Below are 27,159 nucleotides of genomic sequence, written 5' to 3'. Positions count from 1 at the left end.
CTTCAGTGGTCTGGTGAAGCCTGTAGACTCTCCCCAGAATGCTGTTTTTAAATGCATAACTCAGGGACAGGGTTTGCAAGGTTACAAAGGAAACCGCTTTTACCGAAATACATTAACCAGTTGTTTTAAAAATCGTGATGTGTGCTTTACTTAACAATACACACTAGCAGGTATAACTACTATAATTTGAAGTAGCAATGAGGGTAAGAGATATTTTGAGATATCTATAATGACTGTAATGTGATATGAGAACACCTGCAATTTTTCTTGGCAACAAAATCACAGGTCCTATAGTTCGAGGCCTCCATTTTAATGAAAAGAAACACTAAATTTCAGTTTGAGGTTAGTGGAACTGAAGATGTAGTATTTTTTTCCATCCAAGTCTCTGGATCCCCCTGAATTCTATCTACGCCTGAGTTTAATGGTTGTGAGCTAGCAATGCTGAAAGGTCATAGAACAGCATTAAGCAAAATCCACCATTAGCGTGTCCCCATTTAGTTCCACCATATCTGATTTTACTCTCTGAAGGTGTGAATGTCCCAGAATATTCTAATTTCTATGTGAAAAGGGGTGATATATCCACACAGCTACCAAACTGTAACTTCTTGCTTTTTTTCCTCCTTGAAATCCATAAGGAGTCTTATGCAATTTGGACTGAGAAACTCTTAACTGGTTAGATGGGGGTTAAGAGGAAAAACTCATCATGTTAATGCAAGTTATGCAAGTTAAAACCATGGACCATAGAAGTAAGACTATAGCTATTTACAAAGGGACCTTTGTCCACTCAGAAAATAGCAGGAGTACTTAGATGAGGAATGAGGAATGGTATATGAGATTGCAGCTGAAGGAGTACTCTGGAAGGTACTTTGTGTACAACATTTGAAACATGCATTAAAGAACGTTTAGTGTAAAGCACCTGCATGAATTGATGAATTGCAATTTCAATTCCAGTTAGTCAGGATAGAGCCTGCAGGTTTATCTGCCAAAGATCCCCAGGACAAGACACATTCAAAATGAAGTAGGGAATGGAGACACTTCCCAAGTAATCTGAACTCAGAATCTTACTTGACATATTGGATATTTAAAGACGATACAGGACGTGTGAATATTATTCAGTGGGACTAAGTAGTTGTCTCACTCTCCATGTCACGTTGAATTTGCAGAAGATAATGCCTAGTTTTCCTCTCCAACCAACCAGGCTGGCTTTGCAGTCAGTTGGCTGACGTCATGCAGCATCGTCTGTCTGGCCTGGGTCAGGGGGATCCGTGCCGTCCTTTCTCGGTGTGACAGCATTGGAGCTACGACGTTTTGCACAAACTGTTGTTTAAGCTCCATCCAAATCCCTAACGTTTGAAATGGAAGCTTAGCAATTTTTCTTCGTGTGTTCTTTGGGAAATGACGAAATAGGATTTTCTGAAACATGCCTTATTCTTTGGATGAGAAAAGGACACCTGCTTTGGGGGCCTTGATGAAGAAATTTGGAAAAGGTCTAAGATCTCTGGCTCCACACTGTAGTTTGTGCTTCTTTGATGGCAGGTGTTTGACATTTTAAGTTCTGGAAGGAATGTGCCATTTTTCTAATGGAATCAACTGCTGTTTAAATGGTGCTCCATGATGGAAATCCAACTAGAATTATCATTCCAAAACATGGTATTTTTCTATTGTTTCCAGAAGTGATGCCGTAAAAGTGATGCTCATTAAGACTCTGGTACAAGGTTTATATGGTAAATATTTAAATTCAGTGGAGCCACGTTCTCCAAACTAAAGACAGTATGTTCTTTTTCCCTCTGCAGTGAGCCTTAGTTTTTTGGACATCTTTCTATAAATACCTTTAATTAGAGACACTGCATTCTTTAAAAATTTCATTTATACTAACATGAAACATAGTATACACAGCTAACATTAAAGTTCTATATTTGATTTGCAGGAAAGAAATCTCTAGTCTGAAAGATACCCCAGCTGCCACCTGTCCTAATGGAAGGATTGTCCATAGTTTCTGAATTCTGTCCCACTGACTGCAGGAAAACCAAAGGCAGCACATTGCTTTCAAGCAAGATGAATTTTTAAAGAATGATTCCATAGTTTCTTTACTTAAATGAGTTCAAACCTCATCCATTAGAGGTAAATGTCGAGAAGTGTGTTACAACATTTGGCTCAGCCGACTCCCACAGACTTCCATGTGATTCATACATCTCAAACCACGACCAATTTTGTGATGAACGTATTTACAACATCTTTGGAGATGAAAACAGCATCCCCCCAGGTATCCCACCTACGCTTCCCCACGTCTTAGCAGGGATCAGGTGCGGTGTGAGGTAACATCGCTTCAATCCACGAGCATTTATTAACTGGCTGTTGCATCCACAGTAGTAGAGTCGGCATTTTGGGTTCCGCCCTCCTCTGATCTTTGAGTGATCTGTGCCACTGGCATAAAGAGCCCAAGTTACTCTGTGGACTTCTGACTTTTGTTTGCCTGAGCTTCCATTCAGACATACAGTCTTACGTGCGTTTGATGAGGTTTGAGCACGCACTAAACACCGGGCGTGCTGTGGTGGACAGGCAGGTGTGGTCTCCCACCATCACGGAACTCACGGTAGCTATATCGAGAACCTGCCCAGGTTTCTCCCTCCCGAGCCGTGCTAGCCAGTGTAGTCAAAAAGAGAATCCTCACTAAAAGAAAAAAACAAACTAACCGACATCAAAACAAAAAAGAAAGGCAAACAGCCTGGGAACTATTTGATTTTACACCAGCATCAAACCTTAGAAGAGACACTCTCCAGCTGGTGAATAGCCAGCCTAAGTTGTAAGTAATGTGTTCGTGTCAGTGTCCAGGGTGCAGACCGGTGTGCCCTGCCCTCCTGCCAGTGGGCGGAAGGCGGTCTGTCCTCCAGTTCAAAAGGAAATGAGACTTGTAGGTACTGACCTAAAGAATGATATTTTTAATGCAAATATTCTTATGCAAATAATGACAGCCATTCCATTTTATGAAAGGAATTCTTAAGTTAGTGGGGCCCGAGTAGAACCGTAGCATCTTCCTGGTACTAACCCACTCAAGATAGGCTCACTGCTGGAATAAAAAGCTCCATTTATGCTGGTGTGATACAGCACAGTTCATTTTTTGCTCCCCTACAAATCAGGTTTGGGAGAAGGGTTCTGCTCCACACGGTCATCCAGGGATGCAGGCTCCTTCTGTCTAGTTTAACTGATCTGGGGGCAAACCCTGTCTGTCACCACCATAGGTGTTACTTTGGGCAGGTTCCCTAAGTCACAGTTTTCTTACCTGCATAATATTAGTATCTGCCTGGTGGATTTTTAAGTTAAATCACTTGGCACAACGACAGGCAGATGTTAGGTACTCAGTCGTGTGAAGTGTTGTCATTCATTTTCTACCTCTGAGAGGGCTGCCGCCGCCTCCATCCCTGAGGGGCCCAGGAAGTGCTGCTGTCCACGCGGGAGGGAGTCTGTCCCTGGTGTTGTGAAAACAGCTAGCACTTAAATGGTCTTAAAAGCTCTTTTCAAAAGATTTTCTTTTCTTCACAATATCTATTTTTATACAGGAGGAAACTGAGGCACAGAAAGTTTAAGCAAACTGCCCGGTGTCACATGGTATGTTTTGGAGCTCTAGGTGTTTGGCTCTTGACTCCTGGCTCTTCATCCACTATGTTGTGTTGCCTTCCAAGCTGGAGTATGCTGTGTTTTTCCTGGAAGTCGTGTCATATGCTGTGACAGGTTGTACTCCACAAAAATGGCCACACAATTATACCCACTTCCACGTGCTCTACTAGAATCTCGGTACTCTCCATCAGGAGGCGGAGTCTACCGCCCTCCGCTTTGCCCGCAGGAGCTGTGATTGGTCCAACAGGTAGAGCACTGTGGAAACAATGTAGGTGACTTCCAAGGCTGGACATAGGAAGAACATAATTTCTTTTCTCCTCAGCTATTTTTTGTTTCTCTCACACATGACTCTTGCTCTTGGAGACCAGCTGCCATGTGGTGAGGAAGCCCGACCGTGAGGAGGGGCCCCGGGTTGAGGTCAAAGGTGACAGCCAGCATCCACTGCCGGACGAGTGAGCGGGTAATCCTTCAGGGGACTCCAGGCCCAACCGTTAGACCCCCTTACCCCTCCTGGTGCCAGCTAGACCAGAGATGAACCATCTCTGCCCAGCCCTGCCCTAAATTGCAGACTCATGAACAAAACAAGAATTATTGTTGTTTTTAAGTCGAGTGTTGGAGTTATTTCTTAGATGACTAGAGTAACTGGACCAGAAGGGGTTAACTAGAGATGACTAAAATACCTGTATAGAGGGCTAAACTTTAGGTATGTATAGACCAAATAAGTTTTTGCAATTTGGTATAAATATGTAACCCAATTAAAATCATTTCTGAAGGAAAATGTATTTCAGCTACCGATCAAATTGCAAACAGGCTGCAGGGACACATGTGTCTGTGAGCTGGGAACAATGTCCTATACATCCGTGCTGTTGCTGGTCCCGGGAGAAGGTTTGGGCTGCCCTGAAACTGGCCTGTGCGGCCTGGCAAAACCTCCCTTGCTGCCTCCGGCCGGCTGGGGCCCTCTCTGCAGGACAGGCCGTGGTGGACGGCAGTGCTTGGGCCGTTCTCCCTTGGCCGCTGCTCGGTCCTCCTTTCCCGCCTTTGTCTCCCTCTCTCGCATCCACTCTGTGTAATCTGCTGCCTAGTTTTCTATTGTTAGACCCCACGGTCTCCCCGACACTCTCTTTTGTCCCATTTCCAATGCTTCTAACTCATTTTTTTTTTCCTCTCTAATAGTTTATAGTAGAGCTAGGGAATCCCTCATGGTCAGGTAAGATTCAGCTCATTCAGCAAAGTCTTTTTTCTTTTGACAAAGCTGCCAAAATGGCAGCTGTCCAGCTGGCTTGCAGCTCCGTATGTTGGTCAAAGCTGGCATGTGGAATACTCAGAAATGCTGTCCTTGTGCCCTCACTCCAGGGGGCATCTCTGTCTCCTCTCCCGCGGAGAATCCAAGTCTCCTGCAGAGACTTATATGTCACCCCCTCCTGGTGGTCTCCCCATCTTCCCTTTAGAAGGCTAATTGTTTTGTTTGCTCATTCCTATATTCTTTCAATGTTTACTAGCTTCATCTAATGAGCCCTGGAGTTAAGCACCCATAAAAAGATTTCTTTCGTGTACAAGGACTGGTAAGGCTCCTCCAGGTGTCTCTTATTTGCTTATCGTAGACATCAGGCAGATGTGGCCTCATCATCCAGACCTTTTAAGGACCCGCACATGACCTCCAAGATACACCAGCTATGTAAGGTACTACAAGGGTTATATAGGTCCAGCCAGTCCTTGAAAAGCTTACAGTCCAGCTGGGGAGGTTGGACAGCATATGTAGCGGGGGTCCAGAGCTATGTCTCCTTTATGGGCTGCAATTTCTTGTAGTGCCTAGTGTAGTGCTGGACACTTGGTACCTGCTGATTAAATCTCCGGTAGGTGAGCACTGAATACATTAACCACAGAAGGATACGTGGCATTGAGATGACTTAAGAGAAGAAGTGAGCAATGAAGAACATTAGGTGTGACTACAGAAGTAAAAGGATTGTCTATGAGTAAGAAACATCTTAAGTATATCCTCCTGGTAGCAGAAATAAAACACCCTATCTGGGATCAAGAAACTGGTTGGGAAAAGAAAGAAACTTACAATCCATAAGGTGGGTCTCTAAAGGAGCTAGAACTGATGAGTTTAAGATAAGCTGCATTGGACCTGATAGACAGCAGGAGCTAGTAAAAGGTTAGGAGCAAGTGAGCGGTATACAAGTTGAGGTATCAAACAGTGTTATACCTCAATTATACTGTTTTCTTTTGGCTTAGACAATTTATTCTTAAAATCCTGAATATTTGTTAAGTGTTTTCTTCCATTTTTCTCATAGAAAAGTTCTAACTTTATTTATTTATGTATTTTTATTGTTGTTCAAGCACAGTTGTCTCCATTTGCCTTCCACCACTTTCTCCTGCCCCACCCACCCCCACCTCGCACCCTCAATACCAGCCCCCTTTGGTTTTGTCCATGTGTGCTTTATACACGGTCCCTGATGACCCTTCCATTCTTTCCCCTGTCACCCTCCTCTATGCTCCCCTCTGGTTACTGTGAGTTTGTTCTTTACTTCAGTGTCTCTGGTTATATTTTGCTCGCTTGTTTGTTTTGTTGATTAGGTTCCACTTGTAGGTGAGATCATATGGTACTTGTCTTTCACCACTTGGCTTATTTCACTTAGCGTAATACTCTCCAGTTCCATCCATGCTGTTGTGAAGGGTAGGAGCTCCTTTTTTCTTTCTGCTACGTAGTATTCCATTGTATAAATGTACACCATTTTTTTAAGATTTTATTTTATTTATTTTTAGAGAGGGAAAGGAGGGAGAAAGAGAGAGAGAGAGAAACATCAATGTGAGGTTGCTGGGGGTCATGGCCTGCAACCCTAACCCTAACCCTATGCCAGCCAAGGCTTGTACACCAGTTTTTTGATCCACTCATTTACTGATGGGAATTTAAAAATGTGAATTCTCTTTTGCCCTCAGTGCCATGTGAGTGGCCCTTTAAACTGTAGCTGAGTAATATCTGTAGGGAGAGCTAATTTCATAATTTTATAAAATATAATTTGTTATTTAGCAAAGTCATTCTCATAAAACCCAAACTAACTGAAAAAAATCAAGGCTTCATAACATTCTCTATAAAACTACCCTATAATAATAATTATGTAATTATAATTGATATTTATGATAAAACCACTGGAATATTTGCACCATTATTCTGACAAACCTTCCGATTAAGTCATCAGTGAAAGACTAAATTATGTTCGGTGAAGTTTTAGTTGTAAGTACATTTCATTTATCTGAAGTCTTTTTGAAAACTGGCCATCAATATATATATGTTTGACAACTTATCAGAATGTTCTAATCAGTCCACTCCATTCTTAAGAAAAATTTTGTAAATTGTACATGCAACAAGTGTGATAATACACGTGTACAGTACAAAGAATAGTAGAAAACATATGCCTGAGTATCTAACAAAAACAGAACGTGTTAGTCATTCTAGGGAAGGTGCAAGTTCACACGCTGATATCGATGACAGCTTCACACAGCAGCATACAGATTACTGCGTCCCCGGGCTCCAACACCTGTGTATTTATCAAGCACTCATGTGGCAGGTGCTCGATAAATATTTGTCAAGCGGGTGAAAGAATGAATGAAACACCTGTGGAAAGGTTGGGTTTGCCCTTTCTGAAATTGGTGTTGAGTAGCACCTTTGCTGGGCACTATGCCAGGTAAGGGCAGGCATCTGCTTCTCATCCCAGGGCACTCAGTCTCCCTGTTGCAGCCACACTCAGTCCCATCATGGACTCCACATACCATCCATCTCTCGTCTCCGGGGATCATTCACACCAGGATGTAGCATGTCACTGAAGACATCTCAGCAGGGTTCTCTTATTTGTCTGTAAGACAGGACTGTCGGGGGAATACGCCGTTCCCTGTGGGCTCGCCCTTCACCTGCCACTGCAGAGTCCTGCCTCAAAGGGCACATCCATCACACTCCTAAATGTCTCAGCATCCAATGGAGCTTGTTTTTTTTAAGAGTGAGGCTCTATGGCCACTCAACACTGTCATGTTAGATGTGGGACAGGATAGAGCAGGGCATTCCCAGCTGTGTGACTCAGGAGCTGCCTTGGCAGCCATCACGCTATGCCAGGCCACGCTAATAGGAAGATGAGGTCTGGGAATGTTGGCAGTGTGAAGTGACTGGCAAAAGGGACACATTTTTGGCAGCCCATATTGTAGTCAGGGCTAGAGACACAGGGAGAGAAATGACTGCATGAATGTGACACAGGAAGAGAAGCTGGAGTCCTCTCCTCATTCGAAGTCCCAGCTGGATCTGAGCTGCTGCGTCAGTGGAGAGGAGCACCCACCCAAACGGACCCCTGAGGGCCTTTGATTGGAGTAGCCCCCAGAGCTGGAGAGGACAGGTGCACAGCCTAAACATGGGCCCGCAACCACTGTGGTCAGAATCAAAGTAGTGTGGTTATAAGGTACAGATTCTTGAGGCTGAATAAAACCTTGGAATCAGAATCAAATTTGGATGTCAGGGCTGGAGGTTGGGTTCTGCCTCATCATAAAAGTTCTTACGTGATTCTTAACTCATACCAGCTAATCCTTGAGAGCCATCTGTACCTCTTAACCTTCTCACTCTGCAAGGACCTCCCGCTGTGGGAAGATTGCCCAGCACCAGGAATTTCAGCCAAGAATGTGACTAGGGAGCATGTTATATGAGGAGGCACGCTCTGTGCCCTCACCTTTGACAATTGATTCTAGAACATGGGCTTTTGGCCTCGAAGGCAGGGCTTGCTTTCAGGGGTCAGTAAATTACAGAGTCATGATCTGCACCCTCAATGAAACGTGACCACCTAGCGTCACTAAAACCCCCTGCTGTGCATAGAGACCATGGGCCATAAAGACCTCAGAGGCAAACAGGAAGTCCTCAGCCCAGACCACTCCCACAGCTGGAAAGCAACTCCAGAGCCCCACTAGTGACGAGCAATCTGAGGATGGGGCTAACCCCAAGCTCATAACCAAACCTCCAGATGCGCTTCAGTAGGGTGGTCAAATCTAGCAAATAAAAATACAAGACACACAGTTAAACTTGAATTTCAGATAAACATTGATTTTTTTTCTGTGTAAGTATGTCTCCTGAGGTATTTGGAACATACTTATATACCAAAACAGTATTGGTAGTTTATCTGAAATTCAGATTTAACTGGGCATCTGGCAACCCTACCCCTAATCCCATTTATGGACACTCTTCCAAAGACCCAGCTGTCAAACGTGGCTCTCTGGTCACCACAATTTGACAAGAGTGCAGGGCAGGGAGCATGCTGCATTATCTCCACCTTCCTCAGAAAGCCTAGTACAGCGCTCAGCTTCTAGTAGACAGGTTGAGAATCCATGTTAAATGATTCTTACTCAAACCAGGTGAACCTTGGTGCTGGCCACGCGGGAGTTGAGGCGGAGAGAGCCTGGCTGGCAGAACTGACGGGCTACGGGTAGCCTCCTCATATCAGTGGGATGGGGTCGTCCACCCTGACTCATGGTCCATGGTCTCCATTGCTTGTGACATGAGATGGTGATGGCAAGGCCTGAAAAATTACATCTTGCAACCAAAATATGTCTCTTCTTCTTAGAGGTCTTCTAGCTTAATGCATGCCTCACTTCAAATATCATGAGTAACTATAAAGATTTCATAAATTAAATTACATTTTCCCACTGGTTAATGGGATCATTTCAGAGGTACATCTCCATTTTTTTCTTCCCAGGGGTAATAAGTTAATGAACTACACACAAGGGAAGTATCTATTTCAAGGAAGCTTGTAAAATGAAAGAATACTTTGTTTGGTTATTTCTTTCATTGTAGATCCCCATTTATTTTTTAAGTAGGGGCACATCTGTTTCCAGGAAATGGTTTGTTAGTAAGATAAGACTGGGCCCCAATGGGTGTGGCACAATTGGTTGGGTGTCACCCACAAAGCAAAAGGTCACAAGTTCGATTCCCAGTCACGGTGCATGCCTGGGTTGTGTGGGTTTGGTCCCCAGGTTGGGGTGGGTACAAGGGGCAACCAATCCATGTTTCTCTCTTACATTGATGTTTCTCTTCCTCTCTTTCTCCTTCCCTTCCCCTCTCTACAAATAAATAAATAAAGTCTTTTAAAAAGTAAGATAACATTGGCTTTGTGGGAGTGTGCCAAAGAAGCTTCAAGATGTTGTGTTCTTCTCTTGTGATTTATTCTCCCAAACTGCTATCCAGAGGATAGGTATTAATGAGAGGAAAGAGGAGGAGCCGCCTATTGGTAATCAGTGGGCTGTGCTGTCTACTGCTCTGCATTCCGCCCCCCCCCCCGCCCCCCTGGGCCCATGGCTGATGATTACCGGGGCTTGCTTAGCAATGTGTAAGAGTCCAACCACCCAAATCCCCTTGCTTGTCATGGCAGCATTTTAACTTTGCCTAAGTGGTACCCCATGGCCATCCGGATGAATCATTTCTCATCACCTACCTTCGAGGTAAATTAGTATTAATCCCCCATAACTCAGTGAGAAACCCAAACCCCAAAGAGGCTGATTCTGGCCCACAAGTACGTGGTAATCAGAGCCAGGTCCGTGACTGCTAAACCTCTTTCCTCCTCTGAGTAAGCACATTCATCCTCTTTCACTGGTCTCTTTGGGATATAAAAAAAGCCAAAGTTTAGAAAAGGTGTTTCCATTTACATAGCCAGCCCGGTGTTTAGGAAATGAATATTTATCTCTAATCTCATGTAAGAATCGCCTAGAGCGCTTTAACAGCATGCCAGTGGTAAGGTCCCTTTCCCAGGCATTCTGAGTCATTTAGTTTGGGGTGCAGCATGGGCACAGGTTTTTTGTTTAATAATAATAATAACAATAATAACAACAACAACAATAATAATAGTAAACTACCGCGATGCTCACATACAGGGAGGCTGAGAAGGCAGGCCCAGGCAAAGTCAGCAGGGGTTCATGAGATGCCGAAGTTCCAAATCCAACCCACCAGTCTCCCCCCACAGGTCTTCGCCATCCTACCATTAGAGCCCCTTCATGGGGAGTCTGTGGAGACATACACTTCTAGCGTGGGTTAAAGCATTTTGTTACCAGAAAGGAAACGTTAGCACAGAGTGATTTACCAGTTTACCTCAGCAGAAATGCATCACTCTGATGAAGGGACAAGGAGAAAGGAACAACCCAGTATATGATGTGCCAATAATATGGGTGAAGGAGAGATGGTGGGAACCCTGGGCTGCCCCAGGATCGTGACCATGTAGAGGTGCCATGCTCCTGGGCAGTGATTTCGGAGAGTGAATGGGTGAGGGTTTGGGGTGGGGGAGGGGAATCTAAGGAGGCTCATTGGTTCAGAGCAGCATGCACTCTGAGGTAAGACTGGCTCTGTCACTTAAGCTCTGTGATCTTGGGTAAGTTACTACTTCTTAAATGATCAGTTCTCCTAATTTGGAAAACAGGTAAAAATTGCAACCACCTCCTCTTTTGTTGGGACCTGAAACAAGATAGTAAGTGATGTAATACATTAGTGTCTCCTGGCCTTTCCAGGATTCCTGGATCACTGTTAAGTGTTCTCAATTGAAGTGGGGATGGACCCTTACCCCTTCCTTCAAGGTAACTAATTCTCACAAGGAACCTCAGGTTAGATATAAGGTGGTGAACCATATGCTGACACGGAAACAAGAGTGGATGGAAGCTTGCCAGGGAGTCCCTTGGCCTCAGAGTTGTAGGGTGAAGCTGTGGGGTCTGGGATCAGGTTACATACATCCTTGGACCAAAGGCTGAGAACAAGCAGGAAGAAGCTAAATGGGGTTGTGACAAGACTTGGCTCAAAGAACACAGAGAGCCACCCAAGTCAGAGGCTATGAAGCCAAGTCCCAAGAGAATCCACGACTCAGAAGCCAGGAAAGGTGCCCAGGGCTGAAGGAAGTGGTTTCAGGAACAGCCTTCCAGTGCCCACTGTTCCTGGCCAGCAGGGCGTCTTTGTTCCCTGCCCCTCTGCGAGTGCCTTAGACCCAGGGGTCCCAGGAGCCAGTGTCTCAGAGGCCTTCCGGCAAGTGTGTGTGCTGCTAGGAAGATGCACTTCCTACATCAGAGCCCTCTGACTCTGCTCTGCCGCTGTGGCCGACCAGCACAGCAGGACCCGCGGAAAGCTGGTCCCAGGGGATGTTCCATGATGAATATACTTATTTTCTGGGCGAGTGAAATGTAACGTATACTGGAGGATTTTTCAGTGCTTTTAATTTCCTTGTAAGTGTTTAAGAGGAAGACTTGGTGATATGTGTTTTCCGAACTAATTTGACCATGGAATGCTTTCTTCTTGGGGAGAATCCCTAACTCCTATGGCTCTTTTACTGTCTTAACTCCTGGAGCCTAAGCCTCAGGGCCCCTTCCTTACTTCCCTGGGGTGTGTAGAGCCCTGTGAAGGCCATGATCGCATTCCCAGGTCACTTTCACTGAGAAACAGTCACAAATGAGGCTGTAAACTGTATGAGGACAAGGCCGTGTCTGTCTTGTTCTTCTCAATGGCACGTAGTTGAGTCTCAAATAGTGCCTATTTGTGGAATGATAATTGACTAAATGAATGAAACAATCTACATTATGCCAAACCCCAATTGCTGCTATATATTGTGCCTTCGGTGTCAAATACTCGACCGCCCTACTCCTGCTGGGGAAAGCTGTGTAGGATGGAGAATCAAGAGATGTCAGTTTCGGTCCTAACTCGGTGCCTTTCCTTTTCACCTGTGATGATACCTGTATATCGTAACAGTCCTGCCCACCTCACTTCCAAACAGCAGTGGGAATAGTTTGCAAAATTAAACTCTCTGATAATATAAAATATAATCTTAATGATTCCCTTAGGAAGTAGACCCATCTGCTGGTGCTCTGCTGGGTCTGTTTGTCTCCAGGCTGAGCCTTTCTGGAAATCCAGGCGCATGATCGTGAAGGCTGCCCCAGGTGTGCTCTGCAGCCACAGGCTTTGCAGGTCGAAGTGGAGGAGAGAAATGGAAACACAATGGGCAGTTTTCTTTGACTGTTTTATGACGTTTCTTTTAAGCAGTTTTCCAAATAAGTAAAGCCTTTCCTCTCTGCTTCATACTACTGAATTCTTGGGATGATGCATTTTGGTGAGAGTTTCCGCCCACCTCACCTCACCCCTGCCCTGAACTTCCTGACGTGGAGGTCCTGCGATGCTAGCCTGGTCCCCACTGGGGCTCTGCAGAGGGTCGCTCAGACACAGCTTAACCAGTCACTGCCTTGTGTGGCAGCCGGGACTTGTTACTGCCTGCGGGTTCCATCCGTCCGCACCTCACTGTAGCACTTCACTGTATAGAGTGGATGTCTATGTGTCTATCACTACATGTAGTGAATATATATGTATCACTACATATGCTAGAACATATATAGAAATTTAATTGTTGGGGCTTCATACATATATTAAGTAGAAGGTGAAGCAGCAACTTGGGTGAGGAGGAACTGGAAATCGTCCCAGGCCCACAGCTGCACTGTCTGAGCATGAGAGCTCTTCTGTCCGAACTCTGCATGTCATAAGTTAATGTTTGATTTGGGGGATTGCCTTTAAATGTTATTAGTTACACTTAATAATGTATAAATGTATTCTGATCACACTTTCTTAAGCCTTATAACATAAGGCTTATAACATAGTCTAAAGATTTTATCTATTTTTTAAACATTTATAGGAACAGTCTTCAACCAGCATAAGGATTAAGCCACGTTTCATGTTGGATTAAACAAATGACTGTGTTGGAAATGACACTATTTGAAATCACGACTTCAGGGAAATCCGGACAGTGGCCGACTCTGCCCTTTGCTCTGGGGGAGAAAAGGAGACTTGGAGTTCTCACCTTTTGCCAAGTGGGTCAAGGCTCCCCGATGTCCCAGCTGACAGCTGGCGCACGCACACAGATCACTTGCTCTGATTTTGTTTTTTCCTGGGAAAGAAATAAATAGCAACTATCTGCCAGCCTACTTCTTTGCAGGCAGGCAGCAAAAATTTGCGTAGGGAATCTGGCATTTTAAATCCTCTTTTCTACGTAAATTGTCACTACCAGAGAGTAAGGAGCAGCCTGTTTACAAAGAGACTGTAAATAATGGGGAAAATCCCCCCAAAATAATACTTAACAACACTTTTGCCTAATGACTATGATGCCAGCTCCAGATGAGTTTTTTTTTAAGGGAGTTAGTCTAGGGTGCCGGGCATGCGCAGGCGCCTGGAGCTCTTGACTGGAGAAATGACTAATACAGCAGAGCAAACTGGTGTTCCTGGGCTGTCCCCTCGCTGTCCAGCATCTGCACAGAAACGCGGGTGATGGCGGTGTCCAGCTGGAGAGCCCGGGGACACATAGCAGGTTTCCCGAAATCCAAAGCTTTCTCTCTGAAATGTGTGGCCACCAAGGATGCATTTCTGGGATCTGAAGTCTTCTGGCTCATTCAGATAACAATAATGTTAGGAACCTTCCACCTACAGGGTACCTCTTCCTTTTCAAGGACAAGAACAACAAAAGCCCTGTCAGTCTGCTAATGATCTTTGGTCCTGTTGTTTGAATTCTATTGATTTCTATTCCTGGGTTGCTAGGTCTTCCGTCAGTGCTTGGCTGCCCTCCCTTTGGTCCGCTGGCCAGAATTATCCAGACTCCTGTGACTGTGAGTGGCTCAGCCTGGGTTTTATTAGGTTATCTAATTCTTTTTCTCCCTGGTGGCTAATTTTGTTTGAGATTTCACAGTGCTTCTAAATTTGTGTATGTAAACAGAGACCATGCTTTTCTGCAAGTCGCTCATTAGAATCAAAATGAGGAAGAGTTTTTAACTTTCCTACAACTGGAGCCCATGAAAGTTGCTGTTGTAAGTGGGTGTTGAGAATGTTCCCAAGTGTCTGAGCAAAAGAGGAATTTGCATTCACCTCCAAGCAGGCCTGCCTGCGTTAGATTTGTAAAGCTGGGGCCAGTGCGTGAATGTGTGTCCGCGGAGCCATCCGGTCCAGGGCTTTTGTGTGCCGGGAGTTTTTTCATTGCTGCCTCAGTATCATTAGTTGTAATCAGTCTAGTCAGGTGTTCTGATTCCTCCTGACTCAGTTTGGGAAGACTGTCTGTCTCTAGGAATGTGTCCGTTTGACCCGCGTTGTCTGATCTGTTGGCATGTAGGCGCAGTTGTTGATCATGTGTGTCAGTCAGACGCTAGCGCGCCTGCAGTTGTTGCCAAGGGAAAGGGAAACGGCCGTCTCTGTTAGGTGAGGAAGTCTCCGGAGCACTCAGTGCAGTGTTCACCTGAAACCTCACAGATGGGTTTGAATTCATTTCCTTTATGAAGAGGGAGAAACAGGTCGATCAGAACATCACTAAGGAATTGTTTGAAATGCCAAGAAACATTCATCTGAGGAATTTAAATAAACTGGTGTAGGTCTTCAAGTTTAATATGAACAGTGTTGTTCTGAGACACCTGGGACAGGACATTGTTTTGGTTTCCTGTGGCTGCTGTAGCAAACCACCACAGATTTAGTGTGTGAAGCAACAAGTTTATTCTCTCACACTTCTGGAGGCCAGGGGCTAACGTGGGTCAGCGGGGCAGAGCTCCTTTCAGGAGACACTGGGAAGGAATCTGTTTCCTTGCCTTTTTCCAGCTTCCAGAGGTTCTCTGCATCATCCCAACCCCGGCTTCTCTTGTCCCGTCTTCTCCTCTGACTCCAGGGCTCCTGCCTCCCTCTCGTAAGGACACTTGTGCTAACACCGAGCTCACCTGGATCACCCAGGAGACTCTTCCATCTCCAGATTCTTAGTTATATCTGCAAAGTCTCGTTTGCTGTATCAGGTGACATGTTCGCAAGTTTTAGAGATTAGGACGTGGACATCTTTGTGGACTGTTATCTGGCCTACCACAGATAACTTAATTTATTCTTTCTAATTAGTTTTCTCACTGGTCTTCCTGCAAAGTTGCAGGGGTTAATTACAGCTCTGATCTGCGGGCGAGGACTCTGAATTTGAAAATGTCATCCCGCAGAAAGACCCGCTATGAGAAGGTCTTTCCCTGCTGGCGCTTCAGAATCTGCTCCGTCCAAGGGAAACTTCCAGTGGGCACCAAAGGGTGTTGTCTCCCTTTCCACCAAAGTCTTGCAGTTGCAACGTGTATTGGGTCGGCCAAACTGTTCGTTTGTTTTTTTTTTTCTGTAAGATGGCTCTAGAGGCGCTTAATTGTCTTTAGTGTCACTGGAAACAATTTTGTTAGATCGTATTGTGACAGCTGTCGTGTCAGCGTGCATTTAAAAAAACTGATCAAAATTGATGAATTTTTGTGCAGCCATTTTAATATTAAAGATGAAAGAAAATACATTTTCAGCATAGTGTGCTTTATTATTTCAAGAAAGGTAAAAATACAACTGAAATGGAAAAAGGAAAAAGATTTGTGCAGAGTATGGAGAAGATGCTGTGACTGATTGAATGTGTCAAAAGTGGTCTGCAGAGTTCCGTGCTGGAGATTTCTCACTGGACAATGCTCCATGGTCAGGTAGACCAGCTGAGGTTGATAGTGATCAAACAGAGACCTTAACTGAGAACAATCAACGCTGCACCACATGGGAGAGAGCCAACATACTCAAAATAACCAAATGACTAAAGTTATTGGTGAAAATGAAATATGTATCTTTTATTTTATGGGAAAAACTAAACGGACTTTTTGGCCCACCCGACAGCTCACTACACAGAAGCAAAAGCCGTAGAGGTAGCATTCCTCACCTTCAGGGCCTAGAAAAGACTCAAATACCCAATCTGTCCCCCACTAAGTGTGCCATGTGGCACAAGTTCCTTGTTTTCGTTAAACCCCAAGCCCTGTATCTGCAAAACAGAGATGATAATTTCCAGAATTGCTGTGAGATCACAGAACTAAAATGTGCCAAGCGTTTAGCCCATGCCAGGGCTTAGTTGTTGCCCCGAGTGTGGCAGTCATGGCAGGGCCCTATACCAGGCCGGCCCTCGCTGTGGGCTGCCCAGTATGCCAGAGGCAAAGAGTGCACACAGCAGGGCCAGGGCACTGGCAGAGGAGAAAGCAGCAGGTCTGGCCAAAGACGCAAGCCATGTCTGTGTGAATAAATGAAGCAGACCACCAGCAACACGCATAAGAAATGGAATTCTGCCCTTACACTGAACTTACAGCACTTGCCCATGCAAAGTCGAGAACTGAGTAACAAAACCCAGAAAGGGAAGGCCAATCCCAGCACGGAATGGTGTAGACGGTGACCTTCTCAGTACCGTAGGAGAGGGAAGGAGTCCTGACTAGGTCAGTCCGAGGCAATTCCCTTCGCCGCCCGTGCTGGCCGGGACTGACACCTGATCCTGTGTAACATTTACGGCTGTACAAATCATCATTTGCGTGCCGACTTACTCTTAAGTAATGGGTAATACTCTTTTATCCCAGCATGTGGCGTCCGCTTTATTCTCAGTAATCTACTTTATTGTCATCCTAAATCCTGATTGTAAAAACCTTCTCCAGATGTTATATGTATGATTTTGGACCAAGTGCATTCTACCTACAGAAAGCACTGATGTTTACTGAATATTCATTCTGTGCCAGTCCTTGCATGTGCCAACTAGTTATGCCTTGCAGTGGTTCCATTATAATTCTAATTGACTTTACAGATGACAAAACGGAGACTTCTACAGTCTGAGCAGCTTGCCAAACTCACAGAACTTGTAAGTGGCTCAGCCTGGAGTTCAGTCCAGATCTTTCTGTCTCCAAGCCCCAGATTCTGGCTCTTAAAGGGAGAAAAACCAAGTGATAAACGATATTAAGAACAACAAAAAATACTTCCAAAATGGAAAAAAGTGTTCATAAGTGGGAAAAGTGAATTTTGTAAACTGAATAGGAATGTATAGTTATATATACTTTATTATGGTACACTTTATATATGTTATGTTAAATATGTAATATATATTTTAAACTTTTTAAAAATGATAAAAGTTACGGTCCCTTTTCCTTTAAAATGTATATATAGCCCTGACTGGTGTACCTCAGTGGATTGGGCATCATCCTGCAAACCAAAAGGTCGCCAATTTGATTCCCAGTCGGGGCACACGGGTTCCCAGCCAAGTCCCAACTCAGGGTGTGCGAGAGGCAACTAATTGATGTTTCTCTTTCTTCCCCACTTCCCCTATCTCTAAAAATAAATAAATAACTTTAAAAAAATAAAGTGCATATATGATACACATGCATGTGAAATTTCACACCCAACTTCAAGAAGTTCATGTCAGGGGTCTTTAATATGTTTGGATTACATGTAAAGAAAAATCTGGAAGGATAGACAGCAGATTGCTCATTGCACTCTTTGAGGAATGGGTTTGTATGACATTTTTATGTTATCCTTTATGTCATTCTGTATGGGTGGAATCTGTTTTCAGTGAGCATGTATTATTTCTATAATTAAGAAAAAATTTTTAAAGGCAACACAAAATAAAAAAGCACAGGAAGAAAAATTAGGAAAATTTAAGATTTAAGGTTTTGAAGTCCAATTGTCTCCGATTTAAAATGGAATTCACTGTTTATTTTTCCTCTGATGGCCAAGCTTCTAGTGTTTTCCTAAGTCATAACCAGGGATGATGGATAGACCTCTGAAAAAATGTAAAGAAGGCCTTTGTGAATGCACTAAATATGGGCTAGTTTGTCCAAAATGAAACTTTCTCTAAAAGTTCAGAATAACCAAAAATAAGGCGTGTTGGGGGTGGCGGGCTGGAGGGACGTTCAGCAGGATTTTCTGAAAGCATTACCGGGGCTCTCCACGGTGGGGAACACGCGTGCGTGAGGCTGTCAGTGGATTCTTTATGTGAGAATTAAAAGGCCCTTTATGACTAGTAATACGTGCCCTGCAAGAACTGAACAGTAAATGAGGTTAATGCCACATTGCAGAGGAAAAAAGCAAAGTATATTGTAGTAGAGGTCTGTATGCTAAGCAAATTAGACTTGGGCTATTGTTTAAAATGACCTCTTAATCCTCATGCCCAGTCAGCCTGGCACTAATTGAAATGGCTGTTTCCAGTTTGCCCTGTGCTTAACTGAGGGAGTTTCCTGAAGCTCCTCACCTGCTTTCTTTTGCCGTTGCCCCTTCCACCCCCGCCCCAGGGTCATCATCTTACACAGTAATGCTGGGTTTGGAAGACACTTTCTCTCCTCATTCCCACCCCTCCCCCATATATACATCCCTTGTCTTCCATGAAGGGAGTTTCCATACAGCTTTATAATCAAATCTTATTTTGAGTGTAAGCAAAGATTCCAGGAGCAACTTACTTTTCATTGAAGAAAAAAATTATGTACTTTAAAAAAGGAACCTGTAATATTGCAGTCTGATGTAATTTTGGTATATTGGATTTTTGTACCTGTTGGGGTTTGATAGTAGCTGGAGACCAGGAGCTCTCTTGCTGAGGATAGCAGTGAGCCTCTTCCCTCTGCCGCCCATCTGTAGAACAGCGCCCCCCTCTGGTTCAAGTTGCAAGTTTATAAGCAGCAAATAAATCATTATGCAACTCCTTGGATCCGTACCAGTGTGGTAGGTAAGAAAGGGCAGGACTTCTTTCCACTGCCCTGCCCAATCTGGAGGTAGAATGGGTACATGACTGTTTGTTCTTCTCCCTAGATGTGATGTAAGCACTGTTCACATGGAGTTCTGTGTACAGAAGTGAGCATAAGGATGTATTATACACCTCCTTCTAAAGGTTGGGACCAGAGAAGGATACAAATCTCTTTGCACACTGCTCTGTCCAGTTACAAGCTTCTTGTGTGCTGTGATGAGAATCCTACGGTTAACACATGCCCAGGGTCATAGCAGGTCTGATCTCCCTTTGGGAGGCAGGCTCTGTGAGTACCAGGCTGTATTACAGAGGCAATGAATGTACCGTCGTAATTACAAGTACCAGCTTTCCACTCACAAGCACCTGGGTTTCAGTCCTGGCACAGCCACTTACTGAGTGTGGTTTTAACATCTGTCCCCTTGCATGAAAGATGGAGGTATTAATACCCACATTGCAAAACCATTTGGAGGATTAAATGTGTTGTCACATGTAAAGTACCTAGCACCGCAGTCAGCTGCTCCATAAATGGCAGCTGGTGATATTAACGTGCTGTTAGCTTTCTCATTAAAAAAAAAGGCTTTGCTTTCCCTGTCAACTGCTGTCCTTTCTTCTTGCGCCCCTTTTGAACAAAGCTCTTCCGAAGACAGCCCATACTCACTGTCTCCAGCTTCCCTCCCTGCCTGGGTTCCTTAACACTCCGGAGGGCTTTGAGTTCACTCCTCCTGTGCTGCTTTTTTTGGTCAAGGTCACCAGTGGCTACTGCATTGCTGAATGCAATGACCTACGCCAATGGCAGCAACTAATCAGCAGCATTTGATAGAAAAGATGACTCCTCCCTCCTTGATTGATGTCCCCCTGGCTTCGGGACAACACTTTCCGCAGTGTCCTCCTGTCTGAACAGCTGCTTTTTCCCAGCCTCTGTGACCAGCGTCCCTGATCTTTAGACATTCAGGGACCCAGGACTCAATGACAGTTTCTCTTTTCTATCAATATTTATTCCCACAATGATCCTACCCAGTCTTCTTCTGGCTTAAAATACCATCTTTGCCAGTGATTCCCAAATATCTGTTACCAGCACCAAACTAAGGGCCAAATTCCAGACTCACACCCAACTGCCTACTGGACCCTCCACTTGCATATCTAATGGGTATGTCAAGAACCACGAGTTAGTCAGGGTTTGCCAGAGAAACAAGTATTTATAATAAAGCCTATGGATACAGGCAAGTCCCCAGGTCTGCAGGGTGACTCAGGAAACTGGAGACCCAGGGAAGCTGCTGTTTCGTTCCAGCCCTAATCTGAAGGCCTGAGAATGAGAAGAGCTGGTGGTCCAGTTCTTGTCTAAAGGCTGATCCAAGAAGAGCCGATGGTTCGGTTGAGTCTAAAGACAGGAGAAAAGCCAGTGTTCCAGTTCAATGGCAGTCAGGCAGGAGGAATTCTCTTTCACTCGGGGGAGAGCCAGCTTTTCTGTTGTTTCCAGACCTTTAGCTGGGTGTGTGAGGCCCACGCCCATGTGGGAGGGCAGTCTGCTCCAGCTGGTTTACCTACTCGGATGCGAATTTCACCCAAAAGCACAGTATACTCAGAATAATCTTTAACCAAATAAATAAAGTGGACAAGCAATAAATGTTTGTGGGATGAATTGCCATTGCAGAGATGAGAAAACTGAGGTTTACAGCCATTAAGCAATTTGCCAAAGTGACACAGTAAGATTCTAAAGCAGCAATTAATAGTCACAGACAAGAAGCACTGGTGTTAGGTATGCTTCTGCAGTACTGTTTTTGAACAACTATTTTCCATCTATTTTTTTAATTAAAAATAGACCTTACCCACACAGCAGTGCCCGGAGACCACTGCCAATTTACGTAGTTGTGCCTGACCGTAGGAAGGAGATTTATTCTCTGAGTCTTTTCTCTATGCTTTTCAGTCATCTGGTAAAATCCTCTTGTTCTGAAATATTTTCACCTTTTAGAAACTAATGGATTAATGATATGTTCTCTTTGCCTGTTTTAAAGCTCTTTAGAAGCCAAGCCAGATATCACTTTGGAGCTTTCCTTATAAGTTAATCCTTTGATCTTCTTATAATACTTATAATGGTATTAAATTATTTCATAAGAGCAAATGGGATTTTTAATAACTATATCTTTGTGTAATCATCCACAACTATGAGGTGAGCACTTACTCTGTGTGGGCTTGCTGACAGGGTGAGGGCAATAAAGAGACTTCCAGAAACTCCTGGTTCGAATAGGGAAGTATGTATATATTAGTTGGGATATTAATTCAGCTGCTTTAACAGTGACTAACAGTGGCTTCAGCAAAATAGAAGGGAACTCATTTCCTCTCTTTCTCTCTTCCTCTCTCTCCCCCTCTCCCCAGCAGATAAGCAATCAAGGGAGAGGGCACTGTCCCCTAAGGCCCTCCACGGCCCAACCGCTTCCACGGTGTCACTCCACCATCCCCTACTGTGCCGCTCTCATGATGGGAGAATTTGGCTCCCACCCCCACATATACATTATGGGCCCAGGGAAGAGGGAAGAGGAAAAGCGAACAAGTGGCTTCCTTTTAAGGACATGACCCAGAAGTTGCACATCTCGCTTTTACCCACATCCCATTGGACAGAACTTGGTCACGTGGCCATATTTAAGCCAAGAAACATAGTGTGTAGGGTAGCCACATGCGCAGCCTGGGGAATTCTGTTACTAAAAGGAAGGAGTGATTGATTGTGGGAGACAAATAGAAGTCCCTGCTCGGCCACATCTATAAATACTTCTGTTGCTCCAACTAAATAAGGTCTTAAAGGACAAGGCTGCACCTCACCTGCTGGACACCTTGCGCATTGTGAGGGGTCAATAAATAGTTGTGGAATGGGTGATTCAGTTCATGCACTCTCATCCAAGAGATTTTGTGGAGAATTATTATTATAATGCCCTGAATAAACACCATTTAATCCCAGGGTAAACACTTCAGGAAAATAAATATCAAAGGACATCACGGTCACAGGCAGGTTCTTCGTACACTTACACACCCCTTCGTGTTCACCGAGAGAGGCTGCCCGTGCGAAAACAGATGCAGAGGCTCTGAAAGGTTCATGTCCCAGCTGATCAGCGGCTTCATTCATGCACCCCTCTGGGTGCATGAAGCATCAAGCCACTGCTCCAGCAAATTTGCAGACCTAATTTCGGAAACTAAAAGCCAGAGGTAAGTGACGTTCCTTGGCACACGTACTGCATTCCCTTCTCAATGCATCGTGCTTCCCGGGGACTGGGATCCCAGGCCTCTCCTCCCCCACGTGGCAGTTGGGCCGGTAGAGTTGTGCTCTCTGGTCCACAAGGAAATGAAATGAACCCTGCTGGAGGAAGTAAATACAGCAGCAGTAAAGCATCCCTCCCCTGAGTCTGAACATCTGTTCAGACTTTTCACAGCTCCCACGAGAAGGGGACGGAATACAGGCTTAGATCTATAAAGGAAAAACTTCATCCACTTGTACGCCGCTAACTGGCAATTTATGATCATTTGACTTCAAGCGGCCCCAGGTTTATCTCTATGATACCTTTGAAGGAAGGCCAAGCTGGGGCAATAAACACGGTAAACAGGAGTGTAAGGGGCCACAAGTCATAGCCACAAGAGCAAACCTTTGCAGAACTTAACGTCATGAGCTATTGAATTTAATGACTGCTGAACATGGCAAATGAGATATGGATTCAGTAGCAGAGGGCACAAACACGCCCCAGTTTGAAACCAGGTTAAGATAAAGTTGAGTTGCTCTATAAACTTGAAAGGAACAGCCTATGTGCTGTGGTTTTGGAATTCCACTAATGCACACGGGCCTTCTTCATTCACCTGAATTAGCAAGGAGTTGGCTGAATCTGCTTAAGGCAGCTTGACGCTCTCCTGAAGCCTCAGCTACCCGAGTCCAGATGTCAGTTTGCATTTGCTTTGGGGTGAGTGGAGGTCCCTTTCTCCTCATGTTGTCATCTGTCCTTCTCAGAATACTTAGCCATATGGCCTCGGGCCAATCCTTTACTTCTGGTGTGGAAGGCTCTGAGTAGCTGGTAGCTCAGCTGGGCCCCCAGCTGGCTCTTGTTTCCAGCTGCTTCAGAGCCCGCTGGCCTGGACATAAAGGGGCAGTGATAAGCATTGTAAAAATAAAGTCCCTCGCTAGCCAGGCCAGCCAAGCCCAGGCCCTGTGTTCTTGGCATGACAAGTACTTGGTATATGAGGTATTCCACTGGGAAAAATGGGATGAGATATTCTCTAACCAGGCCTGATCTTTGGATTATCAGTCAGTAGCTCTTGGGAAATCATGTCAGAACCAGGCTAATGGGACACGAGCCATAACCTTGGGTCAGCTTGTTTATCGACCGCCATCTTGACTAACCTCTTGGGTTCTGGTAAGGCCTTGGATATGTTTTTTATTGAATTGCTAAGCGAGAGTAAATACTGAGCATTGTTTAATCAGGGACCAAGCTGGCATCTCCTCCATATGCCCTACCAATGACCTAGTCTGAGCATCAGATATTGCCGCCCAAGGCAAGTGTTGGGGGTAGCTGTACACTTTCTCATTTTTGTTGTTATTTGTTTGTCGTTGTTGTTTCACTCGAGGGAAGGAAATAATAGTGACAATAGCCCCTGAAAATTCAGTCTGATAACCTGGAACTTTGATGACTTTTTCTTGTCCTATTTGGGCATTAATGTCTAGCTTTTTGGCTCCCTTCCCTTCACTCTCCAGAACTAGTCACTGTATGGCTGGATTGAAATAAGAGTAGGAAAGAAAATATTGCTCTCCTGGGCCCGAGAGTAGGCAGGTCCCTAGCATATTCTCCAGAGCTACCTGGAATCCAGATGAGATTTCCTTCCAGGAAAAAAAAATATGTTTACTTCATTTTACTACTTACAATTTCCCCAGTGTTAATTAAGGGAATTAAAGGCAAGTCTCTCTCTCTCTCTCCCTCCCTTCCTCGTCTCTCTCCTTCCGTTTCCTTGTCTTTAAAGACACGGCCTTCCTGATGGGTTGCCTAGGCTTAGAAGAGGGAGCCTTTGTAAACATTTCTGCTAGCCATTGGCATGGGAGCACTGTGTAAATCAGCAATGCGCTCTGTTGTAAAACTTCCTCATGATCAACATTCACTACTGTTTCATTTTATGAATGCTTCTTTGTCTTCAAAAAAGCATTTCAGATTGAGCAATGCTGTTATTGAAAATGCAGGAGGTATCTGCTTGTATTCTTGGCTGGTTGAATTGCAGATGGCCGTCATGAATATTCCAAATCCAGGTTCCTACAGGTGAGTTAAAAATAGTAATTTATGAAGTGAGTTGGAGATGGAAGAGGAGATTCAGTGTCCTTATTGTCCAGTCGAGTCCCAGGATTTGTTCTTTTTAGGTAAAAGAGCTCTGAGATCTACATGTGGCTCAACTATCCAGTTTAGTTGGGATCAAGTTTTTTCTTATTCTTGGATGCATAGATTCAAATTCAATTACCAAAAAAATTTTTTGTTTTACATTCTCTGTGTGACAGAGCTATGCTTAGCACTGGAGATGCACAGATTATATAAGGACCAGCCTTCCTATTGAGGTGTTCAGAATCCCTCCAGGGAACTGCCATCTGCCACCAGCAACTCTCTTGTGAGGCAGTGAGCACTGTAGTACAGATATGTGCTAGAGACACGTGGCGGGGGGTGAGGTAGGGTGTGGAATATAGGGTGGGTAAGAGCACCTGGTCTTTGATGGAAGATGTATGGGGTTAAATCTGGATCTGCCATTATTAACTTGGTGAACACGTCAGTGAATGAATTATTACTTAACTTTCATTGTTATTACTGGAATTAAAAGAAATACTGGAATGGTAAATAAAGTGCTCAAGATAGAGTTTGACACTTAGAACATGCTCAGGGAATGATCATGTGTAACTGATGAGTAAGCAGTTGATTTGGGCTTTATTTGGTAGAAGTCTAGGCAGCATGAGGGACCGTAGTAGGGGCTGGGACCTCTGTAGGAGACACCCTATGATGAGCTGAGAGAGCGCATGGCTATTTAAGAGGAGCCTGTCCTCATCGTGGTTAGGGTAGGAGTGAATGGGGAGAGGGCCAAGAGCTTTAGAAAAGACAGATAGTGGCCAGTTTGGGAAGCAATCCGTAATATCAGGCTGAGATGTTAGACTTGCTATTGAATACAGTGGTGTGTTATTAGTGTTTGCAAGCAACGAAGTGGCATAGAGAGATGTGAACCTAAAAAAATAGCCTCCCTCACAGCTGTGTGTGGAATTGTCTGGAGGGGAGGCTAGTCAGGAAGCGAGTGCACTAGTGTGAGCAAGGAGTTATGCTCACAGTCACTCCATCAGTGTTTGTCGAAGAACTCTCATCTGGGCATTTTGTTAGAAACAAATGAAGACAGAATGTGGGCAAAACATGGAGAGAGGAAAAGTGATACATGTTTCTGAGATACAGTTGAGCAGAACTGGTGACTGTCTGGGACCGAGGGTGATGAAGGAAGACGAGTGAAAAACAATTTCAGGGGAAAAGGAGATCGTTTGCCCCACTGGAATTCAAATGGTCAGAGCCAGGACAGAAAGGAAAACAGCCGCTCTTCTTTTTGCCTTTCTCCTCCCCCTCCTTCTTATTCTCTGCGAAAGAAATCACAGGGGCTAGTGATGGCAAGCCCTCCCTGAGCAGCTGGTCCACGGCCTTCTGAGGTCAGGGCGTGCTCTGTGTTAGCTTCCAGAGAGATAAGGAACATTGAGTGAACAGGGAGAAATTAACAAACAGCTTGGGACAATATTCGAATGGTTCATCATTGCACCTTGAATGTTCAACTAATTTTCTTTTTAAAAGAGAGATATCCGTTGACTTTGGAAAGTTCTTTTCCTGCCGAGGTGGAAACGTTATGAGAGACGATATTAAATAATGGAAAATGTGTGGTTATTTGATGAGCGGCGGAGGCCGGGATCTGAAGGCCATCTTAGGTAAACAGTTGGAGTGAATGGTGATGTGTAAATATTGACATGGAACCCAAGAGGAAACACGGAGAGGAAAAAGGATTACAGCAGGAGATGGTTTTTGCTTATTGGAAAGACGTACGTGAGGGAATAATACAGTCTTTTTAAAAAGACAGCTGTGTGAGACGGAGGAGGGAGCCGCTGTGTCTCTGATCATGTTAATCCTTCCAGACGCCATCAGCCACTCCTTTATTGGAAAGATGGCGGGGGGACTGTGACCTCATTTATTGCCAGGGATGATTGAACAAGAGTCAATAACTGACATGTTGCACAGTGGAGATTTTAATAGGACAAATTTAATAATCCCAAAAGAAAACACACTATGTATAGAGTGTGTTTGAGCCAGATTCTTACCAGGATAATCTCATCCGGCCAGATTCTTTTATCCAAAGCACTCACAACTCATGAGAACAATTCCACAAACTAGGGTACGGGTGATGTTGCATCCCTCCTATATTCTAGTTGATTCTCTAGAACCCCCATATACCCTACTAGCAGGCAAGCCAATATATCTCCCTTGATCTGATCCATCTCCTTAATTGTTGAGCACTCTCTAGGGCTTATTCAGTTCAAAAAGGGCCCTTAACTTCCATATGCCTTGCCTGGATTGCTGTGGTGTCGTCGGTCCTCCTGGACCTGCTTCTCACTGTCACACGGCGATGACGTTGAACGCTGGCTCTCTGCAGCTTGTCATTGATTGCTCATTGCTGCAGGGAATCCTAGCTGGTCCTGCTGACCACTCAGGCCAGCCAGGATTCCCAACCAAGAGGGTTAACCTACACAGCCACTTCTCTCGGGACACATGTCAGACTCAGTGGTGCTGAGTCAAGGCCTCTGAAGCATCTGCCTCCTCATGGAATCTTTTTCTGAAGGTCCTTCACCCAAACAGTGGACCGGCTGCTCTGTTAGATCTTCAGAATGTAGGATCCAGAGTCAGTCCTCCTTGTAGACTCTAGGGCCACTAGCCCTGCATCTGCACTCTTAAAGGAGGCCACTTCTGGTTGGATTTTT

General features: G+C 44.7%; 1 protein-coding gene across 5 annotated transcripts in view; it reads left to right on the top strand.

Annotated features, from left to right (window-relative positions):
- The window catches only part of NCALD (neurocalcin delta), a 341,169-nt gene that overhangs the window by 266,414 nt on the left and 47,596 nt on the right, over positions 1-27,159 (top strand). Inside the window, exon 1 of one of the 5 annotated variants that reach the window (XM_036031321.1) lies at positions 22,159-22,355. The exons of the other annotated variants lie outside the window; for them this stretch is intronic. The gene's annotated coding sequence lies outside the window, so the exon portion shown is untranslated. Of the gene's footprint in view, positions 1-22,158; positions 22,356-27,159 lie in introns of those variants that run through there. 5 annotated transcript variants of the gene reach the window in all.

This window comes from Phyllostomus discolor, chromosome 7 (assembly GCF_004126475.2).
Source record: "Phyllostomus discolor isolate MPI-MPIP mPhyDis1 chromosome 7, mPhyDis1.pri.v3, whole genome shotgun sequence".
In the NCBI taxonomy this organism is placed as follows: Eukaryota; Metazoa; Chordata; class Mammalia; order Chiroptera; family Phyllostomidae; genus Phyllostomus; species Phyllostomus discolor.
This window is presented reverse-complemented; position numbering and strand designations above follow the sequence as displayed.